The sequence below is a fragment of the Alexandromys fortis genome, unplaced genomic scaffold (assembly GCF_014885135.2).
Source record: "Alexandromys fortis isolate MF-2015 unplaced genomic scaffold, M_Fortis_MF-2015_v1.1 scaffold_48, whole genome shotgun sequence".
NCBI lineage: Eukaryota > Metazoa > Chordata > Mammalia > Rodentia > Cricetidae > Alexandromys > Alexandromys fortis.
Genome location: NW_026067947.1, coordinates 4,303,750 through 4,324,304, shown reverse-complemented (window position 1 = coordinate 4,324,304; position 20,555 = coordinate 4,303,750). Strand labels below are relative to the sequence as shown.

Sequence of the window (20,555 nt, the reverse complement as noted above, 5' to 3'; positions counted from 1 at the left end):
CCCCCCCCCCCCCCCCCCCCCCCAGCCATCTCTCCGACCCTCTCCTTGGACTCCTTTGATGCTCACTGTTCGTGTAATTCAGTCTCTCCTCTCTCTGAAGCTGTAACAAGTCAGGGCAGTGTATGAAACAGGTGTCGCTGAGGGCTCTGCACAGCAGTCTACAGTAGCACACCACAGCCTATACCCTGAAACCAAGAGCAGTTATTCTGAGCTCCAGGGAAGGCTGATGTGCAGGGCTCCAGGCAGATGCCAGCATGCCTCTCCCCCATCCTGCCCCTCCCTTGCCAAGTTGCCTCCCCATCTTGCCCCTCTTCATCGTATTGCTCTTCCTCAGTCTCCCCAGCTCTGAGCCCCAGAGTGCCTTCCCTGGGAGAGTCCTTAGACTAGCTCTTACTCCATCCTACTCTGCCTTGGCTGGAGGGATAGCTTTCCGCAGCCTACACATCTCATTAAGAGGTATTGCTAAATAAAAACAACAAAAAAAAAAACCTCTGGGATCCCGGAAAAGGAACTCCACCCCAGTGTGTGTGTTTGTGTTTTCTTCTCCCTGGTCCATAATTACACAGGCTGCTGAGCACACTGGCCCTGAGAGAAAGCATTCCACATGGAAACTGTAGATTCTCCCCTTGTTGGTACTTGCCCCTGGCAGCTCATCTCTGCTTTGCTATACCAGTGTGACCTGTCAGCATCAGCTGGGAGCCATCACTAGATACAGAAGCTGGGACCGGCCCTGGACCACTACATCTTTACAATCCCCCAGGCAAATCAGTTCCTAAAAGCCTCCAGCGCCTGTCCTGACCTCCCTAAATCTATTTCCTAGTTCCAAAATGGAGATACTACCTCACTGGGAGGCTGTGAAAACAAGAGATGATGTATATGAACAGCAAGGATAGCATCTGGTAGGAAGAGCCTTCCAGAAAGGCTAGCTAATATTATTATTAGCTATTGAGCTGTAATGGCTCTCTGACTGCCTTAGGGATTGTTATTCCACTCCAAACAGAATCTCTCAGGGAGCTGGGCCCTTCTAGGTGCTGTGATTGCTAGGTGCTAGGGCTGGAAGTGGGGGGTGAGCAGGCCCTGAGGTTGGAGGATTGCAAAATGGGGGAAGGGAGGGAGCGGTCTGGTATAGACTTTGGAAACTCAGGTCTGCATGCCCAGAACTTGCTATGAAAGATACATAGTCAGTGGATCAAGGCAGTGTGTCTTCTCGGAGTGGCATGTTTACTCATGGCAAATAATTGAAAACATCATCTGCATGTTAAAATGAATACGGAGCTGGTATGTGTCGTGTGGTTCTGTTTATCCCCCGTTCCGGAACAGGGAAAGCTGAAGGAGGGTGATGGGAATCAGAATGGTGGTTGTTAGCGGCAGGGTGAGGGGATTAGCTAGGCAGAGCCGCTGTGAGCTTCTTTCCAAGGGGTGGGAATAGTCTTGACGAGGGTGGTGGTGCTGATTGTCAAAGCCTGGTGAACTGTACACCACATGTATTAGTCAGACATAATTCATTTTTAAGGCATTTGAAAAAAGAAGTTGTAAACAGAAGGGAAGACCACAAACTTTCCTCCAGTTATACAGATCAGGAAGTAACCAGACACCTGATAGTGACGGCCCCCTCTGCACCAAGCCCCGCCCTCAGCCGGTCTTCTCTGACGTCGCAGCAGAGGAGAAAATGCCCGAGCAGGTTGAGACAGACTGTGGAATTGGGTCAGGGTGGAACTCCTAGAGGCACAACAGTTAAGCTACCTGGCTCTGGCCCTACAGGGCAGCACACGCCTCAGTCTCTTTTCTCGGCACCTCTGTGTCCCTGTAGCTGCTGCCACTGTTCCCCGGAGGGCTAACAGCCCACACTGGCTTGTGCAGGCGAGTGCACATCTTCAGCTCCCTATAGGTGGGCGCCTCAGGCAGGGCGATGACCTCTTGGGGTGCAATCCCTTCTATCCTCTCTGGGCTCATGTGCCGTTGTCAACTCGTCCCGCTGGGCTGCCTTCCAAGCATCTCGTTACGGAAGGCAGCAGTGCTGTGCTCCCCGCCACCCCTTCCCTTTTATCTAGGCTGTCCCTATCTCCTCGGACACCCTAGGGAGCCACGCTTCGATAAGGAAGTCTAGAAGCCAGTCAGGTCAGACCTTTCTTCCTGCTGGACCCTGTGGGACCACGTCCTGACAAAATGCAAATGGTCTCTTTAGCGACCCCATCCCCCACCCCCACAGTGTCTTGTTATGCTAATCAGCACAGCCAAACCCAGGATGGTCTTGAATTTACAGCAAGTCTCCTGCCTCCGCCTTGCAAGCTTGGGAGATTACAGGCATGAACTATCACCCCAGGCTTCCTTTAAATCTTTGTTTCCTGGGAGTTGGACAGATGGCTAAGTGGTTAAGAGTTTTAGCTGCTCTTCCAGAGGACCCAGGACAATTGGTTTCAATTCCCAACGCTTATGATGACTCCCAATTGTCTGTAACTTCAGCTCTAGAGAATCCAACACCCTCTTCTGACTTCCACAGATACCACACATGCACGTGTACAGATATACGTGCAGGCAAAATGCCCATACATATAAAATAATATTAATAATAAATTTTAAAAATTAATTAGATCTTTGTTTCCTTCCTCAAGATTAGCTCTCCTAGAACAATCAGCAGCCCTGTGTGTGTGTGTGTACATGTATGTGTGTGGACCCGTGCGTGGGCATATGTGGACCTGTGTGTATATGTGCATGGCCCATGTACATGTGTGTATGTGTGTCTGTGTGTGTGTGTCTGTGTGTGTATGAGAAAGAGAGAGAGAGAGAGAAAGAGAGGGAGAGAGAGAGAGAGAGAGAGAGAGAGAGAGAGAGAGAGAGAGAGAGAGAGAGGAAGGAAGGAGGGAGGAAGAGTATGTGTGTTCTTTCAGGGGAAATGCCATATCCACTATCAGGGGAAAAACCCCAGAGAGGGCTGGTTATTCGAACAGAGAGCCACACAGCTTCTCCCCCACCCCTACTCTCTCTGGCACAGGCACAAAAAGAACTAGTGATTATTGGCAGAGCTGTCACTAGAACACGGGTCTCCCATCTTCCGAGCCCGTTCTGGTGTGTGACCATGGCTGCAATTCTTCCTCCAGGAGCCAACTTGCTCTGCCCACAACTCCACTTCACGGATCTGGCAAGCCACTTAATGTCACCACCACTCAGCTCCTTGACAGTAATTGGAGACAATAATAGTTACCTTACTTCATAGGGATATTCAGCTCTCAATTAGTAAAAGCTTCTAAAGTACTCGGGTCCCATCATTAGCCGTAATGGAGTACTTCTGCCTGTGTTGACCCATCTGTTGGCTCTTGGTGGGAAATGCTCTTCCAAGGAAAAATTGAAAAGAGAAATCCGAAGGACCTAGAAAAAGAGGAACCGAGCCCAGTCTGCTCAGGTGTTATAAAACCCTTGGTGTTCTTAACCCGATCACTTGTTGGTAAGACAAAATGTCCAACAGAAGCAGTTTAGAGGAAGAGGATGTATTTTGGTTTATGGTTTCAGAAGGTGTGGTCCATGGTTGCCTGGTCCCATGTCATTGGGTAGAATGATGGCCAAGCTTAGCTTATGAGAGTTGTCAGAACCCAGGACCAGGCTCTGACCCTAACTGTGGCAGTAGTGGGCACATGTGGCAGGAGACAGTGACAGGGAAGTTTGCACTTTTGGGTTCTGGAGAGCGATGGGGGTGGGGCAGCAACAGCTCCTCAGGTTGGAAACCTGGGGTGTTGTTTAGTTGGTAGAATGCTTACCTAGTGTGCAGAAAACCCCTGGGTTCTAACCCTAGCCTGGCCTAAACTGGTGTGATAGCAAACACCTCTCTATCTTAGCACCTCAAGTAGAGGCAGGAGGAACAGAAATTTGGGATCCTTCTCAACTATGTAACAATTTCAAAAATAGAACCTCCCCCTTAGGAAAAGAACTCACCGGGCAGGCAGTCAGCTGCTCACTCAAAGAGGAGTTTCTCTGCGTGCTACAAAAAAGAGAAAGTTGAAGATGATGGAGGAGAGATGCTTCAAGGTTCTCTCCTTTGGGGATGGGCTATAGCTCTGTTGATAAAGTTCTTGCCACACAAATACAGGGCCTGAGTTCAGATCCCCATGCACCCATGTCAAAGGCTGGGCACAGCAGCAATGACTTGCAATTCTAGTGCTGTGCACAGGAAACAGGAGGACCCTGGGCCGTGCTAGCCAGCCAGTCCAGCTGAGTCAGTAAGCACAAAGCTTCAGTGAAAGACTGTCTCCAAAAGTAAGATGGGGATTGCTTGACGAAGACACCCAGTATTGACCGCTGGCCTCCATCAGCACATTTGCGTGCACACAAACACACACATTTCTCTGATCTACGGATTTCCAGAATGTTGCAAGTTGCATGTTCTTTGAAAATCTGTTTAGTAGATTAGGATATCCTAAGAAGAAAGGAACTCTCAACAGATAGGGTTTACACTCTGGCTGCTGCCTGTGGGAGACAGGTTGCTTAAAGTCCTGACTGAACAGTCCTGTGGGGTTCCAGAGAACCAGAGGCCCTGGGAAAGAGCGCAGCAAAGCCCTTCCACCTGTCAAAATTAGACCAGAAAATACGAAAAGCAGACAGCTGAGCCGGGCAAGGTAGCAAAACTCAGTAAGATGAACATGTTATTGGGAGTTGCAGCCCATATGTGAGAGGCCCAGCAATGGCTGTGGTAACTCAAGGCTAGCAGTATTAGAAGTAGGTTTATAGTCAGGTGGTGGTAGCACACGCCTTTAACGCCAGTCTCAGGAGGCAGAGGCAGACAGATCTGTGGGAGTTTGGACCAGCCTGGTCTACAGAGCAAGTTCGAAGACAGTCAGGGCTAAACATAGAAACTGTCTCAACACACACACACACACACACACACACACACACACACACACAAAATAGTGGGTTCATGGGAAAGGTTCCAAATACTGAAGACTGTCCCCTGCTGCCTTTGGCAATTATTAGCCTTGGTGTAATTTGTGTGTGTGTTTGATTGTTTTTATTGGGGAGGTTGTGGTTTGGGGTCAGTTTTTGAGACGGAATACTATATAGATAAGATTAGGCTCTAGTTCACTTTGTAGCTGAGGATGACCTTGATCCTGTCTCTGCCTCCTGAGGACTGGGGTTACAGCTGTGTACTGCCACACCCAGTGTATGTGGTGCTTGGGACCAAATCAATGGTAGGCAAGTACTCTACCAAATGAGCTACATTCCCATCCATGGTTTATTTTAAGCTATTAAAAAGATAGACTTTACTTTTGCAGAACAGCTGTTGGACAAAAAAATACAGAGTACATGCACATGTATGCAAACACACACACACACACAGAGTTAATGCAAAAAAACACAGCTCTTACCTTAAAGGGAATAAGAGAAAGTTTGTTCTGGAACCATTTTGAGTGACCATGGCCTGGGAACATAGACTTGAGTTGCCCCAAATTCCATGTACCAACCTGGAAGCGGCGGACCAAAGGTGAGCATGTAGGGTTGAAAGACCTGGATAACTCCAGGTTCCTCCCCCCCCCCCCCCCCCAGCAGCAAGAAAATAGCCAAAAAATCCAAGCAGGAAGAGAAGAATCAAAAATCTAGGATTAGCCCGTTAGTGACTGTGTTTCAGGAACTAGCTGAAGATAAAGTTAGGTTGTAATCTTGAGAATAATCTTGAGAAACAGGGAGTTTCCCCCTTGTGATTGACTTTGTAATGTGTTTTAAGAACTAGCTGATTATGACCTTGCGAGTGGTCCTGAGAGGCAGGACCCCCTTGTAATCTTCACTGGTATTTTCGGAATTCTCTGTGACACACTCCCTGCCAATTCCGGATCACTAGGCTGTGGTTTCTTCCCTTAAAAATCGATTCTCCCGGTCACTCGGCGTCTAACTCTTCCCCCTGCGTGGGTTATGAGTCTCAGCCCCAGTGCACTGGTTCCCGTCTCATCTCATCATTAAAGCCTCGTGTGATTGCAACAAGGATGTTATCTCTCATGAGTTACTGGGGGGTCCTGTTATCCCGAGACTTGAGTGAGAGTCTCCCCAGCATTGGGGGTCTTTCAGGGTCATGAACTGGAGTTCTGGAAAGAGGCGGTGTTGTAGCAAAATGATAATGATGGACAGAGGCAACCGTAATGGAGCAAGATGATGAAGAGAGGAGGTGCTAGTGACGAACAGAAGTGGTGACAGTGACAGAGAAAAGATGGTGGCGGTCAGAAGTAACAGTGACAGAGAGATGGTGTTGATGGAGAAAGACAACAGTGCCAAAGAGAGAGAATTGTGATCCAAAGTATCGATGATGACGGTCAGAGGGGACGTTGATGGAGAGAGATGATGTTGACAGAGAAAAATGGTGGAGAGGGACGCAGCGATGGGAAGAGTACGTGGATGGAGCATAGTGCCCCGCACTCCCCTGCTGGGCACCCTCTGTATACTTCCTCTTTGTCCTTAGCGCTGTCTCTCTCCCTCAGTGCCTTCCCATCTCTCTCCCGGCTCTCCTAAGATGGCTACTCCTTCCCAAAGTCTTGAAGCCGGTGTCTGCTTCAAGGCAGCCCTGTACACCCCACCTGGGCAGTCCTGTCGGCTGGCCTCTCCCTTGCTCCTCTGAACATTCTCCTTCCTGTCTGCTTACTGCCAGCATCGACCCCATTCTGGACCCAGCACAAGTTTCTTAAGGCCAGGCTCTGTAGAAGGCCCCATGCCGCACTAGACGATTTAGAGAAATCACATATTTATTTATTGCCAGAATGATTTTCAATTAAATTTCAGTGAAGCTATTTAGTGGCTTAAGGGCAGACTACTAAGCTCCATGCTCTGCCCCAGCACTCGGTGCTTCTTTGTCTTACACGACACACACACTGTGTAAGCCTTGGGGTTTTTCTCATTGTGAAACTGGAATCATTTTTAGATTGTTTATTTTTAATTGTGTGTATCTGTGTGCTTGGGCACATGTGTGCCCACGACTAGAGGGTCTTGGACTGCATCTGGAGTTACAGGTGGTCACAGCTGCCCAGTGTGGGTGCAGGAAGCCAAACTCAGGTCTTCTGCTAGCACAGGACTCGCTCTGACTCACTGAGTCACCTCTCAAGCCTCCAAGCTGGGCTCTTAAAACCACTTGCATACAGATTTTTTTCTTCTCTTTTTATTTTACTTATTTAGGTTTGGGCTTCTTGATTAAGGTCTCCCCATGGAGCCTATGTTGCCCCGGATCTGAAAATCCTCCTGCCTCAGCGTCCCAAGAGCTGGGATGACAGGCACGTGCCACCACTCTCGACAGTATATAGACTTCTTGATGGACTTAATGGAATGTTTACATCTCACTGCAGTGCTGGCATGTGACCTTAATGATCATACAAAGAATGACATGTGACTCTCTTAGCTGGGGAAAATGCTGGGATAAAATAACTTCCTAATTGGGTCAAATTAGCCTACGTGTTTTGAAATTGTTGGGCATGAGTGCAAATGATCCCAGCACTTGTGAAGTTGAGGAACAGAGGGGGACTGTGAACTGGTTGGTTCAAAGTCAGCCTGGGTTGAGGGGATGGCGCAGCAAGATATCTGAAATCAATGCTAAATTATCGAGTTCAAGACCTTTTTATCCAATGAGTCGCCCTGGGTGAGTCAATCCATTTTCCAGAACTTTGCTGGCTTTGTGTAGAGTGGGAATTTTCACTTGCTGGCCAGCTACTAGACCCTCGCACTGTCTCCCCATTCCTGCAGAGCCCTGCCTAGCTCACTCCTTGGCTTCACTCAGGCCCATGCGCAGATGCTGCCTGCTCCAGGCAGCTCCTGACCCCTGGCAGACCCTGCTCTGATCCTTTCATTACACCCGTCACAACCTCACACTGGCCGTACACGGATGGCGATGTGTCTCCTTGACCTCCTCCCTGCTAAGAGTTCAAGCTCAAGGAAGCAGGGACACAGCTGGGTGTGCTCCCTGCAGGGGTCCCAGCTTCTAGATGGGACCTAGGACATAGTAGACCCTCAATGAGCTACACTGAAAGAGGCAAAGGTGGGAAGTCTTTTCAGAGTGTACGTCATGTCACCCAGGACCACGAGTGTTCAGGTGCATAGACAGCTTCTGGGCCACCAGAAAGGCCTCAGCAGGAGTCCTACAGGTTTACCCCCCACCCATGTATTAGTTGCTTTTCTCAGGGTTGTGATAAAAACACCTGACAGAAGCCATTAAAGGAAGGAAGGGCTTCTTTAGGCTCACAGTTTGAGAGCCGTGAATACAGGCACAGCTTACCGTAGGAGGGAAGGCATGGCGGCAGGAGCTTGAGGTGGCCGGTTCCATTGCATTCACATCTGAGAGAGGTGAATGGTGGTGATTGGTTCACTTTCTTCTTTGCAATTCAGTCTGAAGCACAGATCCATCTACATTCAGGATGCTGTAGTCATCAATCTAGAAACTCCCGCACAGACACACCCAGAGGTCTGCCTTCTGGGAGATTCAATATCCTGTCGAGTTGTAAATATCAGGGATGTTTAGCTTTCATGACAGCCGTGTCCTTCAGACCCATCCTTCACTCTCAGAATCTGTGATGAACTTTTAGACAAAACTGACAGCCCCCCAGGCTCCTTTGTCTTATTGCCCTCCTTGGGCATCTTGCAACTGGCATTGCTGAGAAACTTCTCTCCCGCGGTGTAAAAATATCCAGGAGTACCTCAGACTCTGCCCAGCATTAAACCTACCTCCCTCTCACCCGGCTCTTTACTACAGCTGTGTTTCCTGGGGTGTTTAGTTTTGTTTTATATTTATTGATAACAGTGTAGAGGCTCAAAGAGACTAAAACTCAAGCCTCAAAGCTGGCTGATGGCAGGGCCAGGATTTGAGCTCATCTAAAGTGTGTCACAAGGGTAGAGAAAGGGCTGGCTGTGCTTCCCACGAGGCACTTGGTGCTTAGAATGAACCCAGTCATTCAGTTAGAGGTGCTCAGCAAAGACTCATGCGAAGAACAAACGAACCATGCATGAATGAAAGTGTACATTCATGAATGGATGCACACATGTGTGCCTGAACCCTCTGCTCTCTCTGCTGCGTTCCCAGCCTCACTTCTTTTACCTCCCCTTTGCTCCACTGATGACTGTGTGTCAGGAAGATCTGAGGGCATAGGAGCCAAGACTGGACGCTTTGTGTCTGTCTGTCTGTCTGTTTGAGGTGGCCAAGTAGAGAGTGTAGACAAGCAAGCTGGGTCCCATCTATATCTTTCAGCAACTTCACACATAAGACCCTACAGCTCTTTTTCAAAAGACACTCGGTATTCAGGAGACACAAGAGCTCTCTCCTCCCCTGGACATGTGGACATGGAAAGAGGAAGTGACTGGTCACTGCTTACCTAACCAAGAGAAAGGCAGCTAGGCTGTGAGAAACACAGCTGCCCACACAATTGCCTCAAACCCACACCAAAGCCAGTGAGGTGGCAAGAAGCTGGAAGGCAGAGGCCTGTGGCTTAGAAAGGCCTTTCCAGTTTGAGGCTCCCTTCTCTCATCTGTAAAGAAAATACTTTAGGCTTCATCAAGGGACCTGGATCTGCAGAAATAAGAAGGGGTAAATCGAGGCAGTCAAATAATTGTTGATAGTCTTATGTGGGTTGGGGGGCAAGGATGTCACATGGTTTCAATGCCTAGGACCTCACAATGAGAAACTGTCCCCTTAGAATTTAGAGCAAATCTTTGAAAATCCCTTTCTTTGGTAAAGCATTGGCCATGCTCAATCCTTACATGATGAAAAAGAAAAGAATAACAAAAATCTGCTAGATCCCCCTAAAGAACATGAGAAAGTTTTGGGAGGCAAGGGTATTATAGATGTTAATTTTTTTCCAGAATTTCTTTCTTCTGTATGTGTTGATAGTTGCCTGTGATAGTCCCTGCCTGGCCCCACACTGGGAACTTCTAAGCAGCTGTTCTGAGGCTACAGAGCTGAGAGAAAGCCCCTCCCCCACACAGCCCCACCTCCGTGGCTCTAGGGCCTTCATGATGAAGTAAAAGAAGCTGAGAGAGGACTCGGGATGGCTGAGGACCTCAGAAAGGAGACCTTTATTTAGGCTCTGGGGTTTTCCCAGTTGGTGGTGGCAAAGGTTTGAAGCATGAGAAGAGGTCTGGAGAGGGGAGCAGAGGTCTGGAGAGGGGAGCAAAGGTCTGCACAGGGAAGCAGAGGTCTGGACAGGGGAGCAGAGGTCTAGAGGGGAGCAGAGGTCTGGACAGGGGAGCAGGGGTCTGGAGAGCCGACAAGAGGGGCCTCCATTAATGAGTGGGTTGGGGAGGTAGCTAGGTGGGTAGGGTGCTTGCTTGTGTAAGGAGAACCTGAACCCACATTTGAAAACTGAGTGCAGAGGTCTGTAATCCTAGCACTGGGGAGGTGGAGCCAGGAGGATCCCTGCCAGCTAGCCTAGCCTCCACCAAAAGCTCCAGGTCACTGAGAGATCAAAAACCAAGGGGGCAACGTGAAGAATGTGAACCAAGGCTGTCTCCTGGCCTCCAAACACTTGTGCATGCACATAGGCAGAGACAGACAGACAGACAGACACACACACACACACACACACACACCAAGGCAGTCAGATCTTCCTCAGGGGTGCTTAAAAAGACTGGGTGAACCAACACAAGGTCCCCCAGCCAAGAGCCAAGGGAATTTGTGCAGGTGAAGTTGTTTCTTTCCCACTATCCAAAGCTTTTCCCCATACCCCCGGGGCCATCCTGTGGTTTCCGCTCTTTTATTGAAAAGTACTGTGTACACAGTGGCATAACCCCACTACTAAATGAAAGCTTGTCTCTGCATACACTTGTGTGCCCATCACTCCACTTAGGTCCATACTGCAGAAGGCTCTCTTGTATTCCCACCCAGGCAATGCCCCCCCAGGTGATGCCCCTACCAAAGAGAACCTTGTTGAATGTTGGCAATACCCCTGCCAAAGAGGACCTCATTGTCAACCTAGGTTAGTTTTTAATTCTGCACTCACAAGCTCGTACAATGTGTTCTTGTGTCTTGTCTGACCCTCTTCTCTCAGCCGATATCTCTGATACCCATTGCATGGTGGGTAGCTGGTCAGTTCTCCCCGGTGGCTGGGTGGTATCCTATGGTATGGTGCTAGTGTTGGTGGACATTGGTACTGCCCAGAGATGGTATCTTGAGAAAGCACAGGGTACGGAGAGTCCCATAAGATCTAAGGAGTAGACTCCATGGGAATGGGGCAGCTATAGACCACAGGAAAGAGATCATTTATAAACCAGAAGAAGTCCAGTAACCTCACATCAGCTTTACGTTTTCTCCACCATTAGCAGAAATAAGGATTCCAGAGCTAAACGAGGCCAGTTAATGGAAGAGTTCTTCGTAAGTGATATTGTTTGCACATCTAAATTTTGTTCCTGCTACACAGGCAATGAGCCAGTGTAACTTCCTAAGAAGAAAAATGGTGCGCTGTAGGCTTCCTGAGACAAGAGTGCCATTGTCACCTTACTATCAAAATACCAGCGACCTAGAAGCCGCACCTCGGAGAGATGCTAGAGAGACGTGGAATAAGTTCCAGGGGCAGATGAGCAGATGTGGAAAATCTGAGTGAATCGCTGTAATTAGGGAGCATTGCTGGAGATGGGGGGTGTTCTGGAAGAGAATCTGAGTGGGCAGAGCAACTATTGTCAAAGAAAACACCCGCCTCATTCAGAAAGCTGCACAATTAGTCACCAGCGGGGCTGGAGGCTGTTCAAACTACTCTGACTAATTTCAGCTTGTTTGTCTGAAGAGCCCCAGGAGGCACCCGGGGCATTTCTAGAACAATCTCTTTGGCTTGGAGGTCAAAGAGTGCAAGGTAAAAAAAAAGTTAACAGAGTTAGGGCTGCTATTGCTTAAGAAAATTAAAAAATGAGAGAACCGAGGCGGAGGAAGACGGTTCAGTTGGTCAAAGTGCTTTCACGAGGATCTGAGTTCAGATCCCCAGAACCCATGTTAAAAACGACATTAAGAGAGGTGGTGACGGGGATCCCAGGAACTTACAGCTAACGATCCTAGCCAAAGTAGCTTCACGTTCAGGGTGCGACTTTGTCTCAAAAAGTAAGGGGAAGCTGTGTGTGGTGATTCAGCACTAGGGAGGTGGAGGCAGGTCTGAGTTCAAGACCAGCATGGTCTACACAGGGAGTTTCAGACCAGCCAGGGCTACATAGAAAGATGTTGCCTTAAGAAAATAAAGATAAATAAATAAATAATAAAAGTGAAAATGAGTCAGGAAGATAGTAGACATCGCCCCGGCCTTCACATGCTCATCCCATGTACATAGACCACACACAGGCTGGCATGGTGGCTCCGTGGGTAAAGTACTTGCCACCAACACTGGTGACTTGAACTGGATCCCTGGACCCCACATGCTGCAAGGAGAAAAGTGACTCAGACAACCCAACACAGGAGGCTGTGAGAACACTCCCTGCCGCTAAATAATAATATAATTACAATAAAACCTATACAAAACTCTATATGAATTCAAAAAGAAGGAGGAGAAAGAGAAGAAGGAAGAAAGAGAGACTAGGAAGTAGGGTCTTCCACTCTTACAGTGAGTGTTTGGTCCAAGAAGAAAACGATCATGCACTCCCCTTAAAACACTCAACACGGCCAGGTGAGGTGGTGCACACCTTTCATCCAGCACTCAGCAGGCAGAGGCAGGTGGATGGCTATTTGTGAGATCAAGGCCAGTCTGGTCTACAGGACAGCCAAGGCTGTGCAAAGAAACCCTGCCTTGAAACACACACACACACACCCCAAACAATAACAACAACAAAGAAAACAACACAGCTTTGTGGACATGGTTGGGATAGGATGGAACATGGTGAGAACTGGGGGCTCTCTTCTCCATGGTGTGTCTGAGGGTGGCTACCACCTGAAACGCTCTTTCCTTCTAGTCCTACAGGAGGATTACGGTTTCCTGCCCACTTGTCAAGAGTTCAGGAGTGTCCACATTTATAGCAAAAGCGCAAGACCCAATAAGATTCCCTCCAGAGTCTCCTGCTCCTGTTGTGGTGGTGGGGGGGAGGGGGCTGCAGAGAAGAGATTCTTAGCAAACCCCAAGGAGGGAAAACTGCTGTGGACATTGAACCACTGGCACTAGGACCATCTGTAACCACGTCCCAGTTGGGTTAACTGATGGAGTATACTCTGAAAATGGCCTTGATGTGGTCTAAGATGTAGGTCCTCATCCAAGCATTTTACCAGCTGAATCATTATGAAGGTCCAGAATGGCCCCATCCCATGCTTGCCAAAGCCCAGCCTGGTACCTCTTTCTCAAGCATCTGACTGCTAAGAAACATTTGGCCCTCCATGACAAAAGGTTACAGCTAAGAGACACCCGTTGGGAGGGAGAGAAAAGGAAGGAAAGAAGGAAGGGAAATCTTCAAGTAGCCTTGATCTTGACCTCGCCTTCCCTTCTAGCTGTGCTTGTTTTCCTCTGTTAGCATCTCCCAGCCCCCATATCTAGCACTAACTCCCTAGCACACACACCTTACACTCTGGCTTGTCCCGCATGCCTGCATGCAGGGAACCCCAAGGAACCTAAAACAAGCTTCCCGCATGGAGACTTGATTAGATCTACAGCAGCAATAGGAGCTGCCAATATTGGTGATTTCCACAGTCTCCCTTTTACAGTCTCTGTGAACGCTGACTTCCCACCCCTCCATCCTAGACAGCTGGGCCTCTAACAGGACACCATTGCCCATTCTTTTTAACTTAATAGATCATTCTGATTGGTCAGTGTTATTGTGTTATTCTGATTGGGCTGGCTGTTAGCTATTTAAAAAAAAAATCATTGTGATCAGAGACTGCCTTCAAATTATTGTTTGCTGGCAGGGTCAGAAAGACTATATACTAGTTCTGGACCCAATATTCTGACAACTTTTTAAAAATAGAAAGCTGGTGTGATGGCATATATCTGTTAATCTAGCACTCGGGAGGTGGATGCAGGAGGATGGAAACAAGCTTGAGGCCAGCATGACCTGTTTAGTGACTCCTGTCTCAAAAAAAAAAAAAAAAAAAAAAAAAGTAAAATAAACAAACTTTGAGGACATGCTGTGGGTCAGGGGTTTTGGTTCCTTTAGGGACCAGAGGCTAAGGATTAGCAGCCATAACAGCCCAGGTCACTGGGGCACCAGGGACTTCTTAGGAGGCTCAGACTCCAGGAGGATCACCATCAATTTAATACCAGCCATGAAAAAAAAAAATACTAGCCATGGCTATGTTCAAAGTTTGAGGCTAAACTGGGCTGTATTAGGTCCTGTCTTCATATACTACAACACAACGCAATGGTTCCCAGGTGATTCTGGTTCACACAGTGAAGTGGCTAGGAGAGGCACCTAGCCAGCTGCATCTGCACACAGCCAGCCCCACCCCCACACAATCAGTCCCATACACACCATCAGCTCCCCCCCCCGTCAACCCCTCCCACAGAAAACCCCATCCCCATACAGTCAGCCCCACCTCCACACAGTGGACCCCATCCCCACACAGCAAGCCTCCCCACACACAATCGGCTGCCCCCATCCTTCCCCCCCCAGCCAACCCCATCCCCACACAGTCAGCCCCATCATCACTCAGTCAGCCTCACCACCTCATGGTCAGCCTTTCAGCTCTGGCTATGGGAACATTCCAGTGGCCTTAGCAATGACTTCTCACCTTTAAAAGGAGGTGGTGACTCCTACTCTCTCACCTGCCAAGGCAGTATAAAATAAATGAAATAATAGATGTGAGAGTTTCCTGTCCCTCGTAAAATCATATCGACGATGGGCCAGCACCCCTGTCTCGAATACAGTGAGCATCCTTGTGAGAACACAGCAGCATTTCATTGTTTAAACTAAGTTCCTCACAGCCTTGGCAGAAAATCAAAATGGAATCACTCGTGCTAAACGTCACCAAGCTAAAACTAAAGCTGTTTAATTCGGCCTTCCAAGAAACCAAGACTGAAGAAATAGCTTCCCCAATGGGCCAGGCTCCCTGACTGATGCTTTCCCTGGGATGCTATCCTCTGGAGATGCTATCCTCTGGGGATGCTAACCTCCAGGGATGCTATCCTCTGGGGATGCTAACCTCCAGGGATGCTATCCTCCAGGGACACTAACCTCAAGTCACAAAGCAGTTGCTTTCTACTTTCCACCTCCCAGCCTTGCAAAGGAAGCCGTCATTCGTTCTTTGCTGTGGCTTTTCTCAGACCCTCTACAGATGGAGACACGTGTGCCTATCCAAGTACTTCTGCCTTATGGAAAGAAGTGCCCCATTCCAGAACTAAAAATAAAGCCAATTAAGACTTCCTTTGGGGGAGGGGTTTAGAGACAGGTGCTCATACCGTAGCCTAGGCTGGCCTTGAACTCCCGGAGATCTTTCTCCCTAGCCTATGAAAAAGCTGGGGTCACAGGCTGGAGACACCACGAATGAGAGGTTTAAGTTGTTCAGTTTGTATCCTGCATCTTTTGAGACCAGAGAGAGATTTGTCTGGAAAGAGACATTCCTTCTTAATGTCCTTGGCTCTGACATTCCAGTCAGGTTTATTCTCCACATCTGCCTCCTTGAGCTCTTTTTTTTTTTTTTTTTTTTATTTTATTTTTTTTTTTTTAGTATCAGATCCCCAACAAACATTTGTGGAATACTTTTTTTATTAATTAACTTATTTTCATTTTATGTGCATTGGTGCTTTGCCATGGGTGTTGGGTCCCCGGAACTGGAGTTACAAACAGTTGTGAGCTGTCATATGGATGCTGGAAATTGAACCTGAATCCTGTGGAAGAGCTGTCTGTTGTGGAATATTATTTTAACTGAGCAAAGATGTGTTTGTTAGTTCTACCTTAGCTGTATAAAACAGTGTTACTTTTGTTTATGCTGTGTCTGTTTAATCATGTAAAGATGTGTTGCAGTTTTACCTTGCCTGCCTAAGGCACCCGATTGGTCTAATAAAAACCCGAACGGCCAATAGCTAGGCAGGAGGAGAGGGGTAGGTGGGGCTGGTGGGCAGGGAGAATGAATAAGAGGAGAAATCTAAGCTAGAGAGAAGGAAGAACAGGAATGAGAGAGAAGGAGGAGAGATGGAGGGCCAGCAGCCAAGAGAAGCAGAGACAGTAAGAAATACAGAAGGAAAGAAAAATAAATAGCCCGGAGGAAAAGGTAGATAAAGAGAAATGGATTAATTTGAGTTAAAAGAGCAGAAACAAGCTAAGGTAAGGCCGGCATTTATAACTAGTAAGTTTCCATGTCATGATTTGGGAGCTGGTTGGTGGCCCAAAAGAGAAAGCCTGGTAGAGTAGTCACGTCTCTTACCCCCCCCCCCCCCCCCCCCCCCCCCCCCCCCCCCCCCCCCCCCCCCCCCAGCCATCTCTCCGACCCTCTCCTTGGACTCCTTTGATGCTCACTGTTCGTGTAATTCAGTCTCTCCTCTCTCTGAAGCTGTAACAAGTCNAAAAAAAAAAAAAAAAAAAAAAAAAAAGAAAGAAAGAAAGAAAAAGAAAGGAAGGAAGAAGGAAAATAAAAGGGGGAGGCATGAGTGCTGCAAACTGTGGCCCAGGCCTGTAATCCCAGCATTTAGGAGGTGGAAGCAGCAGGATCAGTTCAAATGCATAGTGAATTTGAGGCTAGCCTAGCCTGCACCGCGTGAAACCCTGTCTCACAAAAAATAAAATGAATAAAAATTAATTGATAATTTAAAATGGAGCAGGCACTCACATAATTCCTTTGTATCTGAGTAACCTTTGAAGGGCCTTCAAAATGTCCTTCACCATAGTTTTTTTTTTAAAAATACCAAGAATGAAGCAGGGATAAATAGAGCCACAGAAAGAAGTGGCTAGGTCTCGAGTAGCTACTGGCTGTTGCCACTTAATGTACATGATTTCCAACCGTGACGTGAAGAGCTAGGGCTGTTTCTTGTTTTACTCATAGAGGAAGTCAAAGCATAGAAGAGAGAAGCAACTTGCTGAGCAGGCAGGTGGCAAGCCCTGAGCTTGGGGAGCCCATATGGAGCCCAGGTAACACGGTGGACACGATGTGGTCGTGGTCTACCCCTCAACATCTACTTCTGTAATTACTCTTCAGTTAATGAGAGCCTGATTTTTCTCTAGGGTACCACCCCCTAGTCTCATTCCAGATATTTTGAAATATTTTGAAGGAGTCATGTGACTCAAGCATGGGCAATTAGTGCAAAGTATTTCTCTGGCTAGTGTGACTCTTAAATATTTAAACAAATATTTGTTGAGAAAAGTTGGGATCTGAAGGAGGGATCAAAATGACCTTCTCAAAGCTCTCCCCACCTCAACTCTGTTGAACCAGGGACAGTCATGCAACCAGTACGTGAGCCTTTAAGGAGTTTGTTTTGTTTTGCTTTGTTTTTGTTTTTGTTTTCAAGACAGGATTTCTCTGTAGCTTTGGAGCCTTTCCTGGAACTAGCTCTTGTAGACCAGGCTGGTCTCGAACTCACAGAGATCCACCTGCCTCTGCCTCCCGAGTGCTGGGATTAAAGGCGTGCGCCACCACCGCCCGGCCTTCTCTGGGGAAATTTTATATTCCAATTTAGAACATACAATGGAATCTTTCAACAAAGAAGGAAATGCTGATCATTGGGAAACTCATTTCTGGCAGATCCAGACAGACAATGAATAGGCAGTAAGGGCTTAGCACATTTTCAACTTGCAACAGGTATTTGTTTTGTTTTTTCGAGGCAGGGTTTCTCTGTGTAGCCTTGGCTGTCTTGGAACTTGTTCTGTAGACCAGGCTGACCTCAAACTTAGGAGTCTACCTGCCTCCAAGTGTTAGGATTAAAGGCATGTGCCAACACTGCCCGGTACAACAGGTCTCTTAAAAACAGTAATGAAATTAGGAATGAAGGGATGGTTCAGAAGTTAAAAGCACTTACTGCTCTTGCAGAAGACCTGGGTTCAGTTCCTAGCATCTATTATCAGGTAACTCACAACTGCCTATAACTCCAATTCCAGAAGATCCAATGGCCATTGCCCACCACAGGCCTCTGTGTATATATGCAAAGTAGGGCTTGATCAGTAAAGAAACTGTTCTACAAGTATAGGGTCAATGCTTGGTGGCCTATGCAGCACATCACTGTAACATCAACACTAGGCGGGAGAAGGGCAGAGAATATCAGATCCCTAGACCTCACTGGCCAATCAGCCTAGCCCATTAGTAAGCTTCAAGCTCAGGGAGAGACCCTGTCTCAAAAAGTAAGGTGTGGGGTCACAGAATAGGACACCCGATGTCTATTGATGGTACATGTGCACACACGTATAACACATGCACCCAGCACACACAAGAGGGGTGGGGAGAAGGAGAACGATGATGATAACCACAATGATGAAGACAGGGCCATGGGAAATCTGGTTGTTGTGAGACTCTAGTTGGGTAGATATGAGCAAATGTCTCCCAGAGAGGGCACCACAATAGACCAAATACATTTCAACCAGGTCTAGCTTAACAGAGTGGGGGAGTTTATTGGGTTACTTATGACACCATAGGGTGACTTGTGGGTATCTGTATCACCCCAAAGCTCGCCCCAGATTAGGCGATGCAACTATCTTCTGAAAGCTGCCTTCTGCGGCTCCCTGTTCGGCTTTGAGCAGCTCCGCCAGACGCTCCCTTCCCTACAGCAATTTTCTGCTTCTACCCTGGGGAGAGGCTGTGTGAGTCTTGTAGCTTTCTCGGCCTCCTGAACCTAGAGAGTCTCATTAGCTCTTTTATTTATTTATTTCCTTTTTTCTCCCCCTCAGGAGGGAATGCTTCAATTCTGAGGAAACAGCTATGCAGCAACGAGTAACGAGGACCAAGAGGCCAGTGCTTTCAGAAAGGGGAGCCAGGGCCCCTGAAGTGGAGAAAAACCTGTGCTGGGGGCCCTCATGGTTCCAGTTGAACTTGTAAGGCTCTGGACATGGTTGCTGGGAGTCGGCTTGCTCATTCCTGAAGGAGAGAGGGAAGCCAAAAGAGGGAGAGAGAAGGGGAGAGAGATGACATACCAGACCTAACGGTGTCACCAAGCCCTTGAGTCATGCTAGATTGAGCCTGTGCAGAGCAGACCGTCGCCTCTCAGAGGTGCTTGAGGCGGTTTGAGTCAAGTTCAATGTTACGTGCACAGTGAGAGCCCGACTTCCCAACTCGGCATTCATCGTGGTCATTGTCAGGCATCTGTGCCTCTCCCGCTCCTGGCAGGTGCGTGTGTTTTAGACAGTTAAGCAGGGTACAGAATAAATAGGTAATAATTAGACAACTCAATAAACTGACAGATGCAGAGGAGAGAGAACAAGTGGCTGTCCATCCATGGAGAAGAGGCTAAACATCCAACCCAGTGCAGCTAAGACTCTTAGGGTGACAGAAGAGGACTTCATGCTTTTGGGGGAGGGGAATTAGTAATTTTTGAGACAGGGTTTCTCTGTGTAGTCCTGACTATCCTGGAACTCATTCTATAGACAAGGGTGGCCTTGAACTCAGGAGAGCCACCTGCCTCTGCCTCCCGAGTGTCAGGGACCATTGTCCTAAAGATGACAGCAGGGACCATTGTCCTAAGGATGTTTGCAGAGAGCCCCAAGCCCCAACTATCTAGAGAATTATTTGTTAACGGAACCCGCCCCACATTCCAACTATCTTGAGAACTGTTTGTTGATAGAATCACAAAAAGAATGTTTCTGCCAGGTGTGCTGACTGGTGACCTTGGCTACCCCAGCAAAGTTCCTACCTACCCCTACCCCCCACCCCAAGCCAAGTTCCTCATTCAAGGGCTATATAAGCCCCAACCAGTACTCTAAAAGATGGAGACCTTGACAACAGAACTTTGCTTGGTCTCCTTCTTCTCTCCCACCCATGATTCTTTCAGGTAGTGCCTCTTCAAGACCCTGAATAACTGGACCTGCTGGACGGGTCACCCGAGTACCGGGATTAAGTGTTCGCCATTACTGCCCAGTGGACTCTGTGTCTTAACAGCTTCTGTGATGTTTATATTTGATAGCAAGTACTGGGATGGCAAAATGGCTCAGTATGCACGTCACCAGGACTGATGCTCTGAGTTCTAGCCCCAGGCCTCCTCTAGCAGAAGGAGAGAACAGGTTCTTACAAATGTCCCTTACCTCCAAATGCATGCTACGGCTTGTGTGTGAGCATGTACATACACACACACACACACACACACACACACACACACGAATGAATACCTTTGAATAGTAATGAAGTTGAGAATGTCACCTAGTATGGATACAAACCTAGAGATGACATTTCTCCACAGCACCCTGAGTCAAACCCGGCATGGTGATCGAGGCCCATTGTTCAAGTTGCCCCCAGTTATTAAACCCCCACACTGTCTCGTAACCTTCGTTAAGGTTTCTGATGCTGTGATAAACCCTGTGACCAAAACAAACCTGGAAAAGGAAGGGTTCATTTCATTTTACAACCTGCAGTTCATTAGCCAGACAAGTCAGGTCAGGAACTCAAGGCAGGAACCCAGAGGCCGGACCTGGTACAGAGTCTATGGAAGCATGCTGCTTACTGGCTCCTCATGGCCTGCCCAGCCTGCTTTCTTATAGCATCCTGGACCACCTGTCTAGGGGCGGCACTTTACACAGTG

General features: G+C 48.0%; 1 long non-coding RNA gene across 1 annotated transcript in view; it reads right to left on the bottom strand.

The window, feature by feature from the left end:
* Positions 1 to 5,354: 5,354 nt before the first annotated feature.
* The window catches only part of LOC126506108 (uncharacterized), a 34,160-nt gene continuing 18,959 nt past the window's right edge, over positions 5,355 to 20,555 (bottom strand). The window contains exons 2-3 of the long non-coding RNA XR_007593110.1: positions 8,234 to 8,445; positions 5,355 to 5,450 (exon numbers count right to left, since the gene is read on the bottom strand). This is a non-coding gene — a long non-coding RNA (uncharacterized lncRNA). The remainder of the gene's footprint in view (positions 5,451 to 8,233; positions 8,446 to 20,555) is intronic.